Consider the following 20195-nt stretch of genomic DNA (forward strand, 5'->3'; position numbering starts at 1 on the left):
AGAATAAATGACTGGACAGAGATAGAGAGACTTACCAGGAACACCAACAATAGCGAGGATGGGATAGTAACCAGCTTGAATAACTATCAGTACAGCTTGTATTTGTAATGTTAACGGTAACCAATCGATAGAAAGCCAGTAAAGGCTATTGGATAAACTCCTGCCCATGGTTGGAACATTCCAATCTATTCCTGTCAGATTCTGGTACATTGTTGTAACATTCCCGTGTGTGGTTCTGAGATTCTGATCCATTATTGGAGCATCCCAATCTGCTCTTCACAGATTCTGATCTCTCCCTCTCTCTGGAGCTGCTGATCCCAATCGTGTTGAGGATGACACAGCTACTGATACTATGGGATAATGCATTGGAAGAAACCCCTTATTAACAGAAGAGAGAAACCCTCCAGTGACACAGTTAGTATCCATGGGGACAGACATTAATTCAAGTCATGGAACAAACAGCTCCAGTTAACCCCTTTCACTCTCACACTTTTAATGTAACAACAATACCTGTTCTGTGTGGGATGCTGACATCGCCTGCTGTTGGTCTGAGTGCCCATCTCCAATTACTCTCACAATGATAGAGATAGAGGAGAAAGGTGATGCTTTCTCTGCACAGGCTCAATGATTCTGGCGTGTCATCCACATGCCATGTCACATGTAACTGTTTACCTAAGAGCCAATCGAGAGGTTGTTCCTGCACTGATGTCTCCTCCACCACAACAACTGCCAAACTAAACACTGTATCTGGCCACAACTGCCTGGAGAAAGACTCGAAATGTGGATTTCGCTGAACTTTCCTCTCACTGCCCTAATAAGGCAACATTTTATCTTTAACACAACACTTTCAATAATTTGCTTCTATGTTACAAAGAAATTTTTTTGCAGTTTATACAGCTTTTCTTTACCGATTTTTTGGCTTTCGCCCAAAAGTAAACATTACATTTCCAATAGCTTTGCTTATTGGGAGTAAAGGGTCAGAGACAATATCTATGTGATTGATTAAGGAACAGTAAGGAAGAGGGGACAGTGGCTGTGCAGACTGGGCAGGACTAACATGATATCATCCAGTAGCCAATTTCTTCTTCATAGACGGAATAAAATAAAACACAGAGAAAGAAACAGAATAAATTTGACTGAAGGAATGGTGAGTGACAATGTAAACAAAACATGGTAGTTTGAAATGGAATGGAAGAGAAATGATTTTATATACACTGTTTAATCAGTGTGCGTGTGCAGATAAATAAGATTGCTTATATATGCAAACGACATCCAGAGTTATTAATGGAGACATGTTGAACATAATATGATGCAGAAGATGTGACTTTGTCTTGTTTGTGTCTTGTTAACATTGCACTCAATAGAGAGAACCCATCTCCCCCATTCACACCTTTATTTATTCCCACTGTACATCTGCTTCTCTTTCACCACAAGTAAAAGCCCACTGTATCTTGCACAGCGTCCTCACACCCTCTGGTTCCTGTCACCACTCCTCTACCTCTGCCAAGGTATTAAAAAGGTCATTTTACAATCCTTTCCAGTTCCGAACAAGGGTCTCACTGGACTTGAAAGCTTAACTCTGTTTCTCTGTCTCCTAGACCTGCTGAGTTTCTCCAGAAATGAATCGGCTCTGACTGAATTTTCAACAAAACAAAGCACCGTGCATGCTGGAAATCTGAAGAAAGAAAAATTGCTGCAGAAACTGGGAGCTTTGAAAAGGCATCACTGGGTCCAACAGCTTCACTCAAATGCACTGTGCAACATGGATCACCAAACACTGAGAAGTGAGTGACAGCGCAAGGTGCACAAATACATTGGTTCCAAACGACATAACGCTGGCATCACCGACACTGCAGAGCTCTTAGTCATGGTCAGGGAGAGAAACATTCACTTTAAAAACGTTCCTGCAGTGTGGAAACAAGTCCTCCAGCCTAACAAGTCCACACCAACCCTCAGAGCACCCCATCCGGACCAATCCCCTTGTTACCAGCCTAACCTACACATCCCTCAACACGATGCACAATTTAGCATGGGCAATTCAGCGAGCCCGCACATCTTTAGACTGTGGGTGGAAAGCCGACCCCCTGGAGGAAACCCACGCAGGCACGGGGAGAATATGCAAACTGCACACAGACAGTTGGAATTGAACCTGCATCCTGGGCGCTGTGAAGTAGCAGGGCTAACCACTACGCCACCGTGCCACCCGAAGGTGCCCCTACTGGAAGGGAAAAGATTCAGATGAATATGTCAAATGTGTTTTGAGGAATGTAACAAATTGGAGACGTGACACCACAGAAAGACCGTCAGAAGAACGTGAATATTAAAATGGAAGTGTTACCATATCAGAAAACAGAGTAGGTCACTGCGTACAAAGGCGATGGGGACTCGGTCTGAACTGGGGAACATTAAATTGCACTTATTGCAGCTCAAAACCGGGTATCCATGTGGTGATGGAAACGTCAGCAGCAGCAGCAGAAGCAGAATTGTATTCCACCAGAACCTGTGACTCTTTGTCCCAGATAATCCCTCGGTCTATGATTCCCATGAAGCTGGTCAATGGTTCAGTGACGAGTGCAGGCAAACATGCCGGGGTCAGAACCATGTGTACCTGAAACTGATGGCAACCTGTTATAGATACTGCATTTGGCTGCTTGCATTACAAACAGCAGAACTAATGCATTACAGACAGGGTGGAATGATTGCAAGATCAACAGGCCAACTATCCTGCTAGAGCCGGTCATAAATGGTGATGGGGGCAGCAGGAACTGCCGATGCTAGAATCTGAGATAACAAGGTGTGGAGCTGGATGAACACAGCAGGCCAGGCAGCATCAGAGGAGCAGGAAAGCTGATGTTTCAGGTCTGGACCATTCTTCAGAAAAAAAGTAGGGGAACAGAGCACTGAAATAAATAGAGAGGGGGAGGCAGTGATAGAAAATAGATCGTGGAGCAGATAGGTGGAGAGAGGATGGACAGGTCAAGGATTTGGGGATGAAGCCAGTAAAGGTGAGTGTACGTAAGGAGATATGACGGGGGTTGGTCAGTGAGGATGGAGGGGCGCGTAGTGGGAGGGAAGACAGACAGGTTGAGGAGGCAGGAATGAGGCTAGTAGAGGTGAGGTGAGTCTAGATGGGAAGTGGGGGTGGGGGTTGGTCAGTGAGGGGGGAGTGTAGGTGCTCCACAAAGCAGTCTCCAAGCATCCGAGATAACACGGTGTGAAGCTGGATGAACACAGCAGGCCAAGCAGCATCAGGGGGACAGGAAAGTTTGACGTTTTGGGTCGGGACCCTTCTTCAGAAATGGTGGAGGGGAAGGGGGATTCTGAAATAAATAGGGAGATGGGGAGGCGGATGCAAGATGGATAAAGGAGGGTGAGAGGAGACAGGCAGGTCAAAGAGTTGGGGTTAGAACCAGTGAGGGTGAATGTCGATGTGGAGTTAGGGAGAGATAGGTCAGCCCAGGGAGGACGGACAGGTCGTGGTGGCGGGGGGGTGCGGTTGGGTGAGGATAGTGGATGGGAGTGGGGCTTGAGATGGGAGGAATGGTTCGGGAGGCAGGGACTAGCTGGGTTGGTTTTGGCATGTGGGCAAGGGAGGGGAGATTTTGAAGCTTGTGAAATCCACATTGATACACCCTTGGGCTGCAGAGTTCCCAAGCGAAATATGAGATGCTGTTCCTGCATCTTTCAGGTGGCATCATTGTGGCAATGCAGGAGGCCCAGGATGGACATGCCATCCGAGGAGTTGGGGGTGGGTGGAAAGTGAAATGGTTTGCGACTGGGAGGTGTAGTTGTTTGTTGCGAACAGAGCATAGGTGATCCACAAAGCGGTCTCCAAGCCTCCGCTTGGTTTCCCCGATGTAGACGAGGCCGCAAAGGGAACAGCGGATATAGTACATAACATTGACAGATGTGCAGATGAACATTTGTTTGATGTGAAAAGTCTTCCTCGGGACTGGGATTGGGGTGAAGGGGGAGATATAGGGGCAGGTAATGCACTTGCTTCGGTTGCAGGGAAAAGTGCCGGGGGTGGTGGGGCTGGAGGGGAGTGTGGAGCAGGCAAGGGAGTCACGGGGAGCGTGGTCCTTCCAGAAAGCAGATAAGGGTAGGAACGGAAAAATGTTTTTGGTGGTGGGGTCGGATTGCAGATGGCGGAAATGTCAGAGGATGATGCTTTGGATTTGGAGGTTGGTCGGGTGGTACGTGAGGACGAGGGGTATCCTGTTTTGGTTATTATTGCGAATAGTGGGCGAGAGGGATGACTTGCAGGAAATGCGGGAGACACGGTCAAGGGCATTTTTGATCACTGTGGAGGGGAAGTTGCAGTTTTTGAAAAAAGATGACATCTGGGATGTTCGGGAGTATCATAGACCTAGACAGCTTTGTCGAAGATCATCAGTCTCGTTCGCTTTGTGCAGAAAAACTTCAATTTCTCCAACCTGACCTTGCAACTAATATCCATTAGTTCCTGAATCATTCTGATCAATCTCCTTTCGATCACTCCCCAGACCCTCACATCCTTCGTGCACACCACCTGTTTGTGCAGGCCCAAATGCTCTGTGTTCAAGTGGGTGATGTTATCACACACGGGCAATTGACATCATCCTGAATCCTGGGCGTTTCCTGAACTGTGGGTTTCTCCTCACCCCAGTGCTTCTGATATATTTTGAGCTGCTGACTCCAGCCTTTGATTTTAAAGTTGAAGTCAATGAAATTATTTCAGTATTTTTAACCAGTAATGTACACATTTTGTATCAGACATAATGGGAACTGCAGATGCTGGAGAATCCGAGATAACAAAGTGTGGAGTTGGATGAACACAGCAGGCCAAGCAGCATCTTAGGAGCACAAAAGCTGATGTTTAAGGCCTGGACCTTTAATCAGAAAAGGGGGATGTGGAGACGGCTCTGAAATAAATAGGGAGAGAGGGAGAGGCGAATCAAAGATGGACAGAGGAGATGGATAGAGGGATCTCCATCCCCTCTTCCCAATTCCTCCTCCTCTGCCGTATCTGCTCCCAGGATGAGGCATTCCACTCCTGCACATCCCAGATGTCCAAGTTCTTCAAGGACCGCAACTTTCCCCCCAAAGTGGTCAAGAACACCGTTAACCGCATCTCCTACATTTCCCGCAACACATTCCTCACACCCCGCCCCCACCACAACCGCCCTAAGAGGATCCCCCTCATTCTCACAGACCACCCCACCAACCTCCGGATACAACGCAGCTTCCTCCGATACTTCCGCCATCTACAATCCGACCCCACCACCCAAGACATTTTTCCATCCCCACCCTTGTCTGCTTTCCGGAGAGACCACTCACTCCGTGACTCCCTTGCTCGCTCCACACTGCCCTCCAACCCCACCACACCCGGCACCTTCCCCTGCAACCGCAGGAAGTGCTACACTTTCCCCTACACCTCATCCCTCACCCCTATCTCAGGCCCCAAGATGACATTCCATATTAAGCAGAAGTTCACCTGCACCTCTGCCAATGTGGTATTCTGTATCCATTGTACCCGGTGTGGCTTCCTCTACATTGGGGAAACCAAGCGGAGGCTTGGGGGCTTCTTTTCAGAACACCTCCGCTCGGTTCGCAATAAACAACTGCACCTCTCAGTCGCAAACCATTTCAACTCCCCCTCCCATTCTTTAGATGACATATCCATGGACCTCCTGCTCTGCCACAATGATGCCACCTGAAGGTTGCAGGAACAGCAACTCATAATCTGCTTGGGAACCCTGCAGCCCAATGGTATCAATGTGGACTTCACCAGCTTCAAAATCTCCCCTTCCCCCACTGCATCCCAAAACCAGCCCATCCTGTCTCTGCCTCCCTAACCTGTTCTTCCTCTCACCCATCCCTTCCTCCCACCCCAAGCCGCACCACCATCTCCTACCCACTCACCTCATCCCACCTCCTTGACCTGTCCATCTTCCCTGGACTGACCTATCCCCTCCCTGCCTCCCCACCTATACTCTCCTCTCCACCTATCTTCTTTTCTTTCCATCTTCGGTCCACCTCCCCCCCCTCCCTATTTATTCCAGAACCCTCACCCCATCCCCCTCTCTGATGAAGGGTCTAGGCCCGAAACGTCAGCTTTTGTGCTCCTGAGATGCTGCTTGGCCTGCTTTGTTCTTCCAGCTTCACACGTTATTATCTTGGATAGAGGAGAAGATAGCTGGAGAGGCAAAGGTGGCAGAAAAAAACAAAACTGCTCGATGCCCTAACGTGACTGCCATTCGTAGATGTGTGGGTGAATGGCGACAAAGGTGAGCCCCTTATTGGGGACTAACCGTTTGACCTCAGTCAGTGGGAGGTCTGGGGGATGGTGAAAATTTGGCAAGGGTCAGCGTGGCTGTCCTCTGGGGCTGCTGGCTGTGGGCTGTTTGGCCTGCTGTGTTCATCCAGCTCAACACTTTGTTATCTCATGTACACATTTTGCTTCACGTGCTGTTCCCAGTTATCTGACTCTGGTGCTGATGTGATGTAAATCAAGTCCCACTAACTTGAGGATTTTGCAGAGGTGACAACGAAGGTTGATGAAGGCAGAGAGGGTAAACATTGTTTGGATGCACTTCAGAAAGGTGTTTGAAAAGGTTCCTCATGGTAGACTGGTTAGATCACATGGAATGCAGTGGAAGCTAATGGTTTGGACCCAAGACTGGCTTGAAGGCAGGAGGCACAGTGATGGCGGACTGGAGACCTGTGACCTGTGGTGTGTCACAAGAATCAGTGCTGGGACACTGCTTATCCATAACTTTATATAAATGATTTAAATGGAAGCATGGGAGGGATGGTTAGGAAGTTTGCAGATGGCCCCAAAATTCATGTTGTTGTGGAGAGTGAGGAATGTTTTCTCAGAGTACAATGGGACCTTGATCAGATGGGCCAATGGGCCGAGTAGTGGCAGATAGAGTTTAGTTTAGATAAATGTGAGGTGTTGTGAATTCGTAAGGCAAACTAGGGCATGACTTACAGGTTAATGGTCGGACTTTGTGGAGGGTCACCAAACAGAGACATTGGGGTGCAGATGCATAGTTCCTTGAAAGTGGAGCCACAGTTAGACAGGGTGGTCAAGAAGGCATTTGGCATGCTTGTTTTTATTGATCAATGCATTGTCTATTGGAGTTTGGGCGTTATGATGCAGATGTACAGAACATTGCCACTTTTAGAACATTGCACTCAGTTAAAATATCCCTGCTAGAGGAAAGTTGTTGAACTGAAAGGTTTCAGAAAAAAAAGATTTACAAGGATGGTGCTTGGAATGAATGGTTTGAGCTCCAGGGAGAGGAGGCTGAATAGGCTGGGGCTGATTCATTGGAACGTCATAGGCTGAGGCGTGACCTTACACAGGCTTATAAAATCACAAGGGGCTTGGATGGGGTGAATTGGCAATACCTTTCCCTCAGGGAAAGGAATCCAAACCTGACAGCATGGGTTTAAGTTGAGATGTGAAAGATTTAGAAGGGACCGGAGGGACAGTTTTACATGTAGAGAATGCTGCATGTATGGAGGAGGTGGTACAATCCCAGCTCTTAAACAGCATCAGGATTGGCAAATGAATAGGAAGGGGACAGAGGGATACGGGCCCAATGGTGGGAAATGGGACTAAAATAATTTAGGATATCTGGTTCAAATAGACAAGTTGCGGCATTCAGTCTGTTTCCATCCTTTATATCTCTGCAGCTCTTGGATGTTAATTTGCAATTCTAAATTAGCAGATTGTAATTGGAATGTTTAGAGTCGAAGCCAAACCATTTGTGACTTACTCAATGTACTGAACTTAATATCCACCATCACGCTGTTCATTTCCATGAAGGGAGGGGAGTGATGTTCCGGATGTTGGAGTGGTTTGGGGACCAGAGTTCATATGTTGCTGGTCAGATGGATTAGTCTAAGAAATTCTGTTTATAATTGTGACCCAGTACTTCCTGACAGGGATATAAGTTGATCAGAACTGGAATTTGTTTCAAGTATTTGCTTTGATTCGATTTGGGAAGAGGCAGGCATTTATTGCTTTGCAAACAGTTCAGTTTGTTTAGTGCACAGAATAGAACAGCACAAAATCAGACCCTTTTAGCAACTGCAGGCACATTGACACTGCAGGCAGTTACACATTCCAAAGAAACAGACGGGGTGGGGTGGGTTTGGAGGGAGGGGGTGGTGATTCGTCTTTTTTGTACTGAAGAGTCATATTTATTGAGGGAAGTAGACCCACCATCTTCAGCGAGTGGTTCCTGCCAGCCATGCACTGCCTGAGAGGGCACTGGCAATAGAATCATTTGTGGCCCTCAGGGCAGGTTTGCATGATGAGAGATTTACAGGGCAGAAGGAAGAGCACAGCGGGTGGGATTGGTGAAGATGCCCGTATGGACAGCTGATGCAGACAATGACGGGCAGCTGACCTGCGACGATGGCTGTGGCGAGGGCTCGTGTCCCGGGTCAGGGGGTCCGGAACACTGTGTGAGTTTCTGTGGAGAAAGTGGATGAAGGTGCACCTGTGGACCGGACCTTCTTTGTGAAGACGGTCCTGTTGGACTGTTGTGGGTTTTCTGCCACGGACATTTACTGAGTGCAGGATATCCCCGGGGGAGAATTCTTTGATGTAACCTTCAGGAGTGCCAACCTTTGCGAGCGCTTCCTGGAGGTTTTCAAGGAGAAAAGTGGTGAGGGCCCCCTCTCTGTACTGACAGCCGTCCCGCTGTTCGTGATGCCAGTGCAGAGGAGCCGTATGGTGACTGCACACATGGACAACCCGCATGTGCCAGCAGTTGATGTTCTGACATTCCTTGGAAGGTATGTGAAGGTGGAAGGGGACCTAACCAACATAATGGACCCTTCCAGATCTGGACCAGAAAAGGCAGGTGAGGGTGACGCTGAGGACGGACGCGGATGGGAACATCATACACCCACCCTCCAGCTTCACAATCAGCGGGAGCAGGGGCTACTTGACCTACGCAGGGCAACCAAAAGTCTGCCATGCCTGTGGTAGGTCAGGTCACGTGGCGGTCGACTGCAAAGCCACCATCTGCAGGAACTGCAGGGAGGAGGGACACCTCGCAAAGGATTGCCCAAAAGAAAAAAAGCTGCAACATTTGTCGGGCATGCCCGTGCCGGGGGACCACCTACGCCCAGGTCGCCGGCAGGGGCAATGCGGGCCAGCCCCCTGGAGGAGAGGAAGGCACCAGGCCCCTGCAAGGACCCCCTAGTGTGCAGGAGGGCCAGGTCGTGCAGGAGGGACAAGCCCCGCAGGATGGACCCAAGGCCAGCAAAGCGCCCCTGCAGGCTCTGCACCCCCCCGCCAACAACCCGGAGTCGATGGAGGAGGCGACAGGTGACCCATGGGAGTGGACGACAGTCTGGAAGGCAAGGAGGAAGGCGGGCCCCAGCACCGCAACCATCAGGCGGGAAGAGGCAGCTACGGGGGTGCTATAAGAGCTCCTCTGATGAGGGGGATTCAGAGGAGGTCCGCCCAAAGCAGAAGGTGAAGATTTCCAGCGAGAAGGAAAGCAGCACCCGGCTTCCAGGGCACCGGAGACATCCTGAGGCTCCCTCCGACACCCAGCCACGCGCCACTGGGGCCCTGGAGGGCCCTCTGGAACCATCAGAAGGGAAGCAGGGAACAGTGTGTCCCCAGTCTGACCCATAGCCGGACCCTCCTGCCTCCGTACCCCCGATGGTGGGACACGACCCGGAAGGCAGCACGGATGGTTTCCTGAGCCCAGAGAGCATCCAGCAGTTCGCCTGGGCAATGGGCATGAAAGGACAGAAGGAGGGACTGGACCTTGGACTCGGGGAGGGTACTGTGGTCCTTGCCCACAATGGGGGCATGAGTTGCGAGTGTTAATGTGCACAGGGTCAAGTCCACAGCAAGATGTGCGTCCACGTTGGCCTACCTAACCACCGTCAAGACAGACCTCCTGTTTCTGCAGGAGTGCGGGATACCGCACCTCAGCAGGTACGGGAAACGGTCGGGAGCCTGGGCCTGTGGGCCTTCGATCTGGTTGTGGGGTAACGACTGTCGCTCCTCGGGCCTGGCTATTCTGCTGCGGGGGCACAACTTCACCATCTCTCAAGTTCAGGGAGGTGGTGGGGGGCGCCTCCTAGTGGCTGATGTCACCTACAGGAACGATTCCCTGAGGCTGATCAACATGTATGCCCCAGCGGTACGGAGTGAGCAGTTGGCCGTCCTGCAGTGCCTTCCACCTCTGCTGGCGACGTCCACACCGGTCATCCTATGTGGAGACTTCAACTGCATCATTGATGCAGATGGAAGATCCGGCGTGGGGACAGCAGGTGGGGGGAGTCAGCTGGGCGTCACGTCCAGATTCTTGATCGTCACAGTGAAGGACGCCATGTTGCTCGACGTCTTCTGCATCCCTGCAGATGGACTGAATTGGAGACACACCTGGTCACGGCCAGACGGGTCTGTCAGCTCAAGGATAGACTTCCTGTTTGTGTCGCAGGTGTTCTCAGTCAGGTCCACCAGCGTCGAGCCAGTATTCTTCTCTGACCACTGCCTCCTGCTGGCCAACTGTCACTTACAGGACGGCCAGCAAGGTGACGTGGAAGCTCAACACAACTCTGTTGACCACAGAGAACATCGAGGAGCTCAAGAGGGAGTATGCTGGCTGGAGAACCGTGAAACGCCTCTTTGAGTCTCTGGGCGACTATTGGGAGATGGTGAAGGAGAACATCAAGGGGTTTTTTGTCTTCAAGGGTGTTTGGAAGGCGAGAGAGAGGCAGGGAAAGCTATCGCTACTCCAGAAAAGGATGCAGAACCTGCCCCTTCTGCAGTCGATGGGGTCGATGTCACGGAGGACCTCCGTGAGGTGAGTGGCCAGCAAGTCTCCCTCTTCGTCGTGGAGGCCTCCAGGATAATCTTCTGGTCCAGGGTCCACTCTGTGGAGCACGACAAGACACGCTCGCGTTTCTTCTTTCAGAAGGTGCGCAAAGAGAGGTCTGTGCTTAGCTGGCTGAAGGAGGACGACGGCTCGGTGACGTCGTCTCAGCCTGACATTTTGAGGATCGGCAGATCCTTCTATGCCAGACTGTACACCGCGAAGCCCACGGACAGCACGGCCTCCGAGTAATTCCTGTCATCTATCACGGAGGTCTTAGACGACGGCACAAGGGAGTGGCTGGATCGGCTGATATCCCTGGACGAGCTGACCAGAGCCCTCAAGTCCTTTGAGAGGAATAACAATCCTGGGAGTGACGGGATAAGACTGGTTGAGCTGTATTCCGCTCTGTGGGACCTGGTCAGCCAGGGCCTGCTGGAGGTGTGCGATCGTGCACTTCGGGCAGGGGAAATGTGCAAGTCCATGAGGAAGGGCATCATCACCCTCATTTACAAGAAGAAGGGGGAGAGGGAAGAAGTTAAGAATTGGCGTCCCATTTCACTATTGTACGTGGGCTACAAAATCCTGGCCAAGGTCATAGTCAACCGGGTCAGGTCTGTCCTGGAGTCGGTGATTCACCCTGACCAAACCTGTGCTGTGCCGGGCAGGAAGATAGCTGAGAGCCTCGCGCTCATCAGGGATACGATCGCCTACGTGCAGGACAGGCGGGTGGGCACCAGCCTCGTTAGCCTGGACCAGGAGAAGGCCCTCGACACGGTCTCCCATGCTTACATGAGGGACATCCTTTCCAAATTGGGGTTTGGAAAGGGCATCCGCAATTGGATCCGACTGCTCTACACCAACATCATTAGTGCAGTCTCGATCAACCGGTGGGAATCGGACAGTCTTCCCATCAGATCTGGAGTCAGGCAGGGCTGCCCGCTCTCTCCTGCGAGTTCGTGTGCAGTATGGAGCCCTTCACTGCATCCATCAGGAAGGACATGAGCCTGAAGGGCGTGATTATCCCAGGCAGCGGAGGCCTTCAGGTCAAGACCTCCTTGTACGTGGACGATGTTGCCACCTTCTGCACTGATCGTCGGTCGGCGAGACGGCTGTTGGGCATCTGCAGCCAGTTTGAACTGGCCTCGGGTGCCAAAGTCAATAGGGGTAAGAGCGAGGCCATGTTCTTTGGGAACTAGGGCGACATCTCCTTCATCCCCTTCACCGTCAGGACAGACTACCTGAAGGTGCTGGGTGTTTGGTTCAGTGGAGCTGGGGTGTGCACTAAGACTTGGGAGAAGCGTATCTCCAAACTGAGGCAGAAGCTAGGCAGGTGCGCATTCCGGTCCCTCTCGATCGCAGGTAAAAACCTGGTTGTCAGGTGCGAGGGGCTTTCGGTACTGTTGTATGTGGCCCAGGCCTGGCCTATTCCCTAGACCTGCGCCGCTGCGGTCACCCAGGTCATTTTCCACTTCACGTGGGGGTCAAGGATGGACCAGGTCCGCAGGAACACCATGTGCAAAGACCTTGAAAATAGGGGAAAGGATGTACCGAACGCCAGCCTCGCCCTGATGGCTATCTTTGCGTGCGGCTGCATCAAGCTGTGCGTAGATCCTCAGCACGCAAACACCAAGTGTCCCGATTTACCGAGGTTCTACCTGTCCCCGGTATTGCGAAGGATAGGCCTGGCGTCATTGCTGCGGAATGCTCCGAGTAGTTGGACTGTCCCGTACCACCTGTCCTTCGTGGAGAAATTTTTGAAAGGAAACACCTTTGACCACAAGGCCGTCAGGCAGTGGTCAGCACGTAGTTTCCTCGAGACCCTTCAAGAAAAGGAGAGGGTGGATCCCGTCATGTGGCTCCCCCCCCGCAGACTGCCACAGTCGTTTGGCAGAATGCCTCATCGCCAGAACTTTCAAACAAGCACAAGGACATTACTTGGCTGGTGGTGAGAGGGGCTCTGCCAGTGAGATCCTTTGTGCATTACCGGAATCTCTGCGCCACCGCACGCTGTCCGAGGCAGCTGCGGCGTTGTGGGTGGTGGGGGGGGGGGTAACGAGACTGTCGATCACCTCCTTCTGGTGTGTGCCTATGCGCAGGAGGTCTGGAGGGGGAACGCAGTGGTATTTGTCGAGGTTTGTCCCGAGCAGATCAGTGATATGGGACTCCGTGCTCTACGGGCTGTTTCCCGGGACGCACACCGAGCCCAACATCAACTGCCAATGCGGTGAAAGACGCTTTTTGGTCTGCCCACAACTTGCTGGTCTGCCAGCTGAAAGAACTGACCCCGACCGCGTTTCGCAGACTGACGCACTCCCAGGCTCAGGACTACGTGCTGAGGGACACACGAAAGCTTGGGAAAGCTACCGCCAAGGTGCGGTGGGGAAAGACCACCGTATGAAACCCCTCGTCCAGAATAGAAACAAGGGCCCTATCTGGTAACTGGGCCCAGCTGGCGCCTTCCCCAGCTCGTCAGGGGGCCAACGGGAACTGTGCGGGGAAGACGACTGCCGGGGTATTTTTTCTTTTGTTTTGCTTTTGCTTTGTTTTGTTTTTTTCCCTTTAGTTGGTGTACGTAGCCCCTTGGGTAACCAGGAGCAGCTTGCATGACTGGGTAGGTGTATAAACATGTTTTATTTTTTGTACATCTTGTGAATGAAGTATATTTTTTCAAATAAAGAAAAATCTGTTCTTATCAGCTTTAATATGTGGACATGTCCTTTACTTAAGGACCCTATGTTAAACTGATTTTTGGAGCAGGAATTGGAACAGGGTCTTGTCTTGCTCCATCCTCTCCATGCATCATCCTGGTATTGCAGTGTTTCCAGGACTGGTGCAGTCTCATTAAACCAAGTTTAAAAAACAGCCTGATCAAAACTTCAGGAAGGGTGTCTCGGCCTGAGACATCAGACTTCCTGTTCCTTCAGTCCTAGTTGGCCTGTTATCTCAGATTCTCCACCATCTGCTCAACACTCTGGAACCATAACAGCCCTTCAACCCAACAAGTCCACACCAAACCTCAGAGCATCCCAGCCCGATCTATAACCCACCTGAACTACCTCTCTCTAAACACTACAGGTAATGTAACATGGCTAATCCACCTAACCTGTGCATCTTTGGACTGTGGGAGCACTCTGAGGAAACCCACAGACACAGGGAGAATGTGCAAACTCCACACAGGCAGTCAGTCACCCACGGCTGGAATCAAACACATGTCCTGGTGCTGCCACCAAAGTGCTTTCTCTCAGTACTCTCACCCAACCTTCTCCAACTATGCTTGTTCCAAGGTACCTGTTAATCTCTCCTTTTCTGCATGTTCAGCACTTGCTCTGAATGTTAGTGCATCATCCCTGGTACCTGCTGCATCTTCCCACCAACACTATCCCTGAAAATCCACACAATGCATCAGAAGTAAAAGAAAATAGCCTGCCACCACTACCTCATTACAAATAGCATTTCAGAAGAAAAAAAAGATGAAGCTATCGAAATATTCACTCGTTTTGACTTTGATGATGACGAATTGGGATGTATTGAACTAGAGATTTTGGAAACACTGAGCCACAAAAGGATATGGTGTATACAAACGCACGTTTTTCAGTTGAGTGCAAGAGCAACCAAACAAGTGTGCATGTGACTGTTTTATTTTTCTCAAGTCAAGGCCTTTGAGTTTAATCAGATTACCACTACTCACATTAGCCAGACAAAGAGATATTTGCAGATTTAGCGAAATGAGCCAGAAGTTAAATAAAAATGCTACATCAAGATGCAGAATTGCCTGTGCACAAAGTGCATTCTTGCTGTCAGAACTCTACAAACTTTTCAGCACCTGAGACATGTTCTGCCACAATATCTCTGCCTTTCCCTGGCATTTTTGCACTTTGACGTCTCAACTAGAACCTAATGTCTCACAGTGCTCCTGTCTTGCCTGGTGCTTATCACAGGCATAAGCCAGGCAGCTTAGCATTGTTATTACCAACAGTCAGTCAAGGGCTGGTCAGCAGCTGTGTCAACAAACATATGTTTCGACCAAACGGTCACGTCGCAAAGTCTCAGAGAAACAGTTCTCGGTCAGGGCAAGGGAGACAGGATTCAGTCAGGAGATCCTGACACAGCATGTCCAAGGAATCATTCAATATCAGCCATTTGGGACAAGCAGGATCAGGGGATCTGTATCACTACAGTACAGAGAGGTGGCCACACTCACCATTAATTACATTCTCAAAATGCTCCAGTAGATTTGTTCAGCCTGAATTATGATCTTCAACCCAAGCTGACCCTGTCCATTCCTGCCATTGGGGGCAAGTTTGATGAAATTCTCAAGGTGTTCATGAGTTTGGGACGTTCAAGTCCATAGCTCCCTGAAATAGCGACACAAGTGGATAAGACGGTGAAGAATTTCAATTCCATGGTACACAGCATCAGGATCTGGTCAACTTTGATTTCTGGCTCATAAGTGAGATGAGGTTTTTTTTTCAAACACGTAGGAACAATGCATGCTTTGATGAGAACAACTGTGGTTCCAATCATTGCATTTTTTTTTGTTTCAACCATGAAATGGCCACAACTTTGTCAAAAGTGAAAGTGACCACCAACCAGTTTGAACTGTCGGTTGTCAAATAAATTAAGACAGATAAGTGTATTTGCAGGAGATTTTTTTAAAAATTAATTTTTAAAAATTCATTCATGGGATCTTGATATCCCTGGCTAAGAATGGCAGTTTCCTTCCCTAAAAGACATAGGTTTTTCCAACAATGAAAACAGATTTACAGTCATCATTAGATTCTTATTTCAGAATTTTTTGTTTAAACTCAAATTCTACCATGTGGAATGGTGGGTTTCAAACCTCGGTGCCCAGACCATTATCTCAGTCTCTGTGGAGTAATAGACAGAAGAATAAATAGAAAATATACACTAGATATCACACAATGTCTTGGTTTATGTATTCATCATGAGATCCATCACTGCTATGGACAACAGGTAAGGATCTGAGGAGATTGCATTTCCCCCAGACAGAGTCACAATGGTCACCAGGTTTCATAGCCGATTGCATTTTCCCAATCAGGGATTATAGTACAGGACTCATCCCAATCTTTTGTTTCGATTTAAAACTTTCATTTTGTGGATAAAAATCAAAAGGAAAGATTGCATTGTTTCCAATAAACAAATATCTATTAAAAATTGAAACATGTCCGTGGAGATCAATAGAATCTGTAATTGTAAAGGTGTGCAGACATAATGACCAGGCATAACTAACAAATAAAGGGCCATCGAGATCATCACAGAATTCCTACAGTGTGGAAGACGGCCATTCGTCCATCGAGTCCACACGAACCCTCCAAAGAGCATCCCACCCAGCCTCACACCCTACTCTGTCCTTGCATTTTGCACACGTGACACTGTGGGAAATTTAGCATCATCAATCTACCCAATTTGCATATTTTCTGGACTGTGGGAGGAAACTGGAGCACCTGGAGGAAACCCACGCAGGCAGGGTCTGGGTCGGACACGCTTCATAAGTTCAGTGCGCACTTGATGGGCTAAATGGTCTGCTTCCACACCGGAGGGATCCTATGGACTCCAGAAACAAGCCCAAAAAACATGGTTTGTACATAGCTAAAAGGAGAATCAAAAACCAACTTCACAGTTATTCAGAAATTTGCTGCTAGTTAACCAGTCCTGATGAACCAGGAAATCCCTTTTCACATACCGTGCGGGTGGATAGTCTTTCGTCAGTGTGAATGTATCGATGTGTCATGACAACATGACTATTTCCAAGCTCTACCTGACAGATACACAACTGATATTAACATTTTATCCACAATACCAGTACCTTTAATTGAGCAGGGATCAGTAACATCAGTACAAACAGCCCAAAACCATAGTTCATTTGATATTGAGTGTGACAGCAAAACCCTTCAACTGTGCTTCTTTGTGAACTCACTGGGGTGTTAACAGTTTGGGTGACTGAGTGAATGCTTTCCCACATTTAGAGAAGGTGAATGGTCTCTCCCCAGTGTCACTGAGCTGGTGTAAGGACATTTCAGATGAATCCTCACAGACCATATGCATTTCTCCCCACTGCGAGTGCTGCTTTTTCCTTCAGTGTTCAAAATCCTGAGGTAATTGAGTTGTGATAAACAAAGTGACTGTCAGATCTGGATGTGTTCCTGTTTGAATTCTCCAACTGTAGACTAAGCTTTCAGACAGAAAACAAGTGCAGTGAGTGAGAAACCAGAAGAACACACGCAGATTGTGAAACAGAAATCCTCTGGACATTTGTGGAGCGATACTTGGGGAATATGATGGATTATCATTAGAACAAATTCATAAATAAATATCCTCCAGGTAAGGGATCCAGTCAGTGTTTGCACAAAACTGAAAGAAGGTGGGAGATCCAGGGAGGATGGACAGGCAGTGTATAGATCTGTAACTCAGTCTTTCAGAGGGATCGAAAGACTAAGAACAGTGCAGAAGTAAAATTGCGGAAATCTGAAATGAAAACAAAAATGCTTAGTCGGAGTTGTACACCACGAAACAATCCCTTTGGTCCCAGTTGTCCATGCTGACCAGATATCCCAAATTAATCTAATCCCATTTGCAAGCATTTGACCTATATTGCTCTAAACCCTTCCTATTCACATGCCCATCCAGATGTCTCTCAAATGTCATAATTGTCCCAGCTTCCACCAGTTCCTCTAGCAGGTCATTCCACACAGGCACCACCCACTTTCCCTTTTTTAAAAAAAAACTTTCCCTCTCAGCTTAAACTGGCTACTCACCCTATGCCCACCATAATTTTATTAACTTCTATAAGGTCACCTCTCAGCCTTCAATGCTCCAGGGAAAACAGCCCCAGCATATTCAGCCTCTCCCTACAGCTCAAAATTTCCAACTCTTCCAACATCCTTGTAAATCTTTTCTGCACCCTGCCAAGTTTAACAGCATCATTCCTACAGCAGGGAGACCAGAACTGAACACAGTATTCCAAACGCAGCATAATCAATGTCTTGTTTAGCCTATAACATGACCTCCCAACTCCTACACTCAATGCACTAACCAATAAATGCAAGCATAGCAAATATCATCGTCACTACCTTCTATACCTGCAATCCAGCTTCAAGGAACTGTGCACCTGCACCCCAAGGAGTCTCTGTTGTGTAACAGTCCCCAGGGCCTCATCATTATCTGTTTAAGCCCTGCCCTGATTTTCATTACCATCATGCGATCGCTCGCATTTTTCCAAACTAAAATGATTTCTGGCACTCCTCGGCCCATCGACCCATCTGATTAAGTTCCCATTGTACTTGGAGGCAAACTTCTTTGCTGTCTACAACAATTTGTGTCATCTGCACACTTACTAACCATTCCTCCAATATTCATTCCACATGATTTGTATCAACGACAAAAAGCAGTGGACTCAGTACCGATCCTTGCAGCACACTGCTGTTCATAGTCCTCTAGACTGAAAAAATAGACACCCCCAACCATGATCTTGTCTCCTACTTTCATGCCAATTTTGTTTCAAATAGCTAACTCTGCCTGGATTCCATTTGATCTAATCTTGCGAACCAGTCTGTCATGTGGAGCTTTGGTGAATGCCTTGCTAAAGTCCAGATAGACAATGTCCACTGCTTTGCCTTCATCACTTCTTCAAAAAACTCAGTCAAGTTAGTGAGACAAGATTCCCCACTCACAAAGCCATGTTGACTATCCCTAATCAGTCTTTGCTTCTCTAAACACATGCAAATCCAGTCCCTCAGAATCCCCTCCAGCAATTTACCCAACACTGACATCAGGCTCAACGGTCGATGGTCCTCCGGCTTTTCCTTAAAGAATGGCACCACATTAGCCACCCAGCCTTCTGGCACTTCAGCAGTGTCTATCAGTGATGCAAATATCTCAGCAAATGACCCAGCCGTAGTCCATGTTCCAGGACATCAAAAGGGAAAAGCCTTGAAGCCTGACCACCCCCTCTATTTGTGGGTAGTTTGTGGGTAACACCTGATCGGGTGCCAGGGACCTATCCACCTTTATGCAGTTTAAGATGTACAGCAGGTAGACCCCTGTAATATGGACACTTTTCACGACTCATTATTTATGTCTCCAAGCTCTCTAGCTTCCATATCCTTCTCTGCAGTAAATACTCGTGTGAAATACTTATTTACTATCTCAGCGTCATATCTTTTTTAAAATATGTCTTTCTCCTCTCATCTTACACGTGTCCCCTTGTCTTGAAATTGCCCAATCCTAGGGAAAAAAAGCCCTTAATAGTCATCTAATCTGTGCCCTCATGATTTTAAGCGCCTCTGCAAGGTCATCCCTTAACCTACTATGCTCCAGTGAGGAAAGTCCTAGCTTTGGCAGTCTATTTTAATAATCAAGCCCGCCATTCCTGGCAACATCCCAGCATATCTTTACTGACCTGTCTCCAGTTTAATAATAACATCCTTCCTGTAACAGGGTGACCAGAACTGCACACAATACCTCACATGAAGCTTCACCATGTACTGTACAATCTCAACATTACATCCCAACTCCGAGACTCCAAAGATTGAGCAATGACGGCAAGTGTGCGAAACAACTTGTTAACCAGCCTGTCTACCTGTCTCCATAAACTTCAAAGTAGCATGTACCTGAATCTCATCATTTCTCTGTTCCACAACACTACCCTGGGTGCAACCATCAATTGTGTAAGTCCTACACTAGTTCATTTTCCCAAATTACAATGTCTCACATTTATTCAAATTGAACTTCATCCTCCACTCCTCAACCCATTGAGCCAATTGATCAAGATCTCGTTGTCATCTTAGATAACCTTCACTAACTACTATAAACACCATTTCTAGTATCACCTGCAAACTTATTAATTTTGTCCCTTAAATTCTCTTCCAAATCATTTATATTAACGAGAAACAAAGAAGTTGACCCTGTACTGATTGCTGTGGAACACAGCTGGTTACAGAACTCCACTCTGCAAAATATCCTCCAGCACCACATTCTCTCCTACAAATGAGCCAATTTTGCTCCCAATTTGCAAGCTCTTCCTGAATCACATGTGATCTAACTTTACTCATCAGTCTACCATGTGGAACCCTGTCAAAGGCTTCACTCTCATTCTAGAGGTGCTGCAAATCCGACCCAATTCCCCTGCCATTTGTCCAACGCCCTCTTGATCATGCCTTAAAAGTTAATCCCAACTCTCTCTTGATCATAACTGCTAAATCTGCATCCAGCTCCCATTCAGTCTGTTCCAGGTCCTGGGAACTTGCTGAGTCAAGTAACCTTCACATTTTCACCCTGCATTATTTGCCAATTATCTGAGTGTTGTATTCTGCAGTTACCAACGTTGACACA

General features: G+C 48.4%; 1 non-coding gene across 1 annotated transcript; it reads left to right on the plus strand.

The window, feature by feature from the left end:
* Window positions 1–13503: 13503 nt before the first annotated feature.
* LOC132209416 (U2 spliceosomal RNA) lies at window positions 13504–13685 on the plus strand. The gene has a single exon (XR_009445516.1). It is a non-coding gene; the product is annotated as a U2 spliceosomal RNA (small nuclear RNA).
* Window positions 13686–20195: the final 6510 nt, after the last annotated feature.

Source organism: Stegostoma tigrinum, unplaced genomic scaffold, assembly GCF_030684315.1.
Source record: "Stegostoma tigrinum isolate sSteTig4 unplaced genomic scaffold, sSteTig4.hap1 scaffold_92, whole genome shotgun sequence".
NCBI classification, from domain to species: Eukaryota; Metazoa; Chordata; class Chondrichthyes; order Orectolobiformes; family Stegostomatidae; genus Stegostoma; species Stegostoma tigrinum.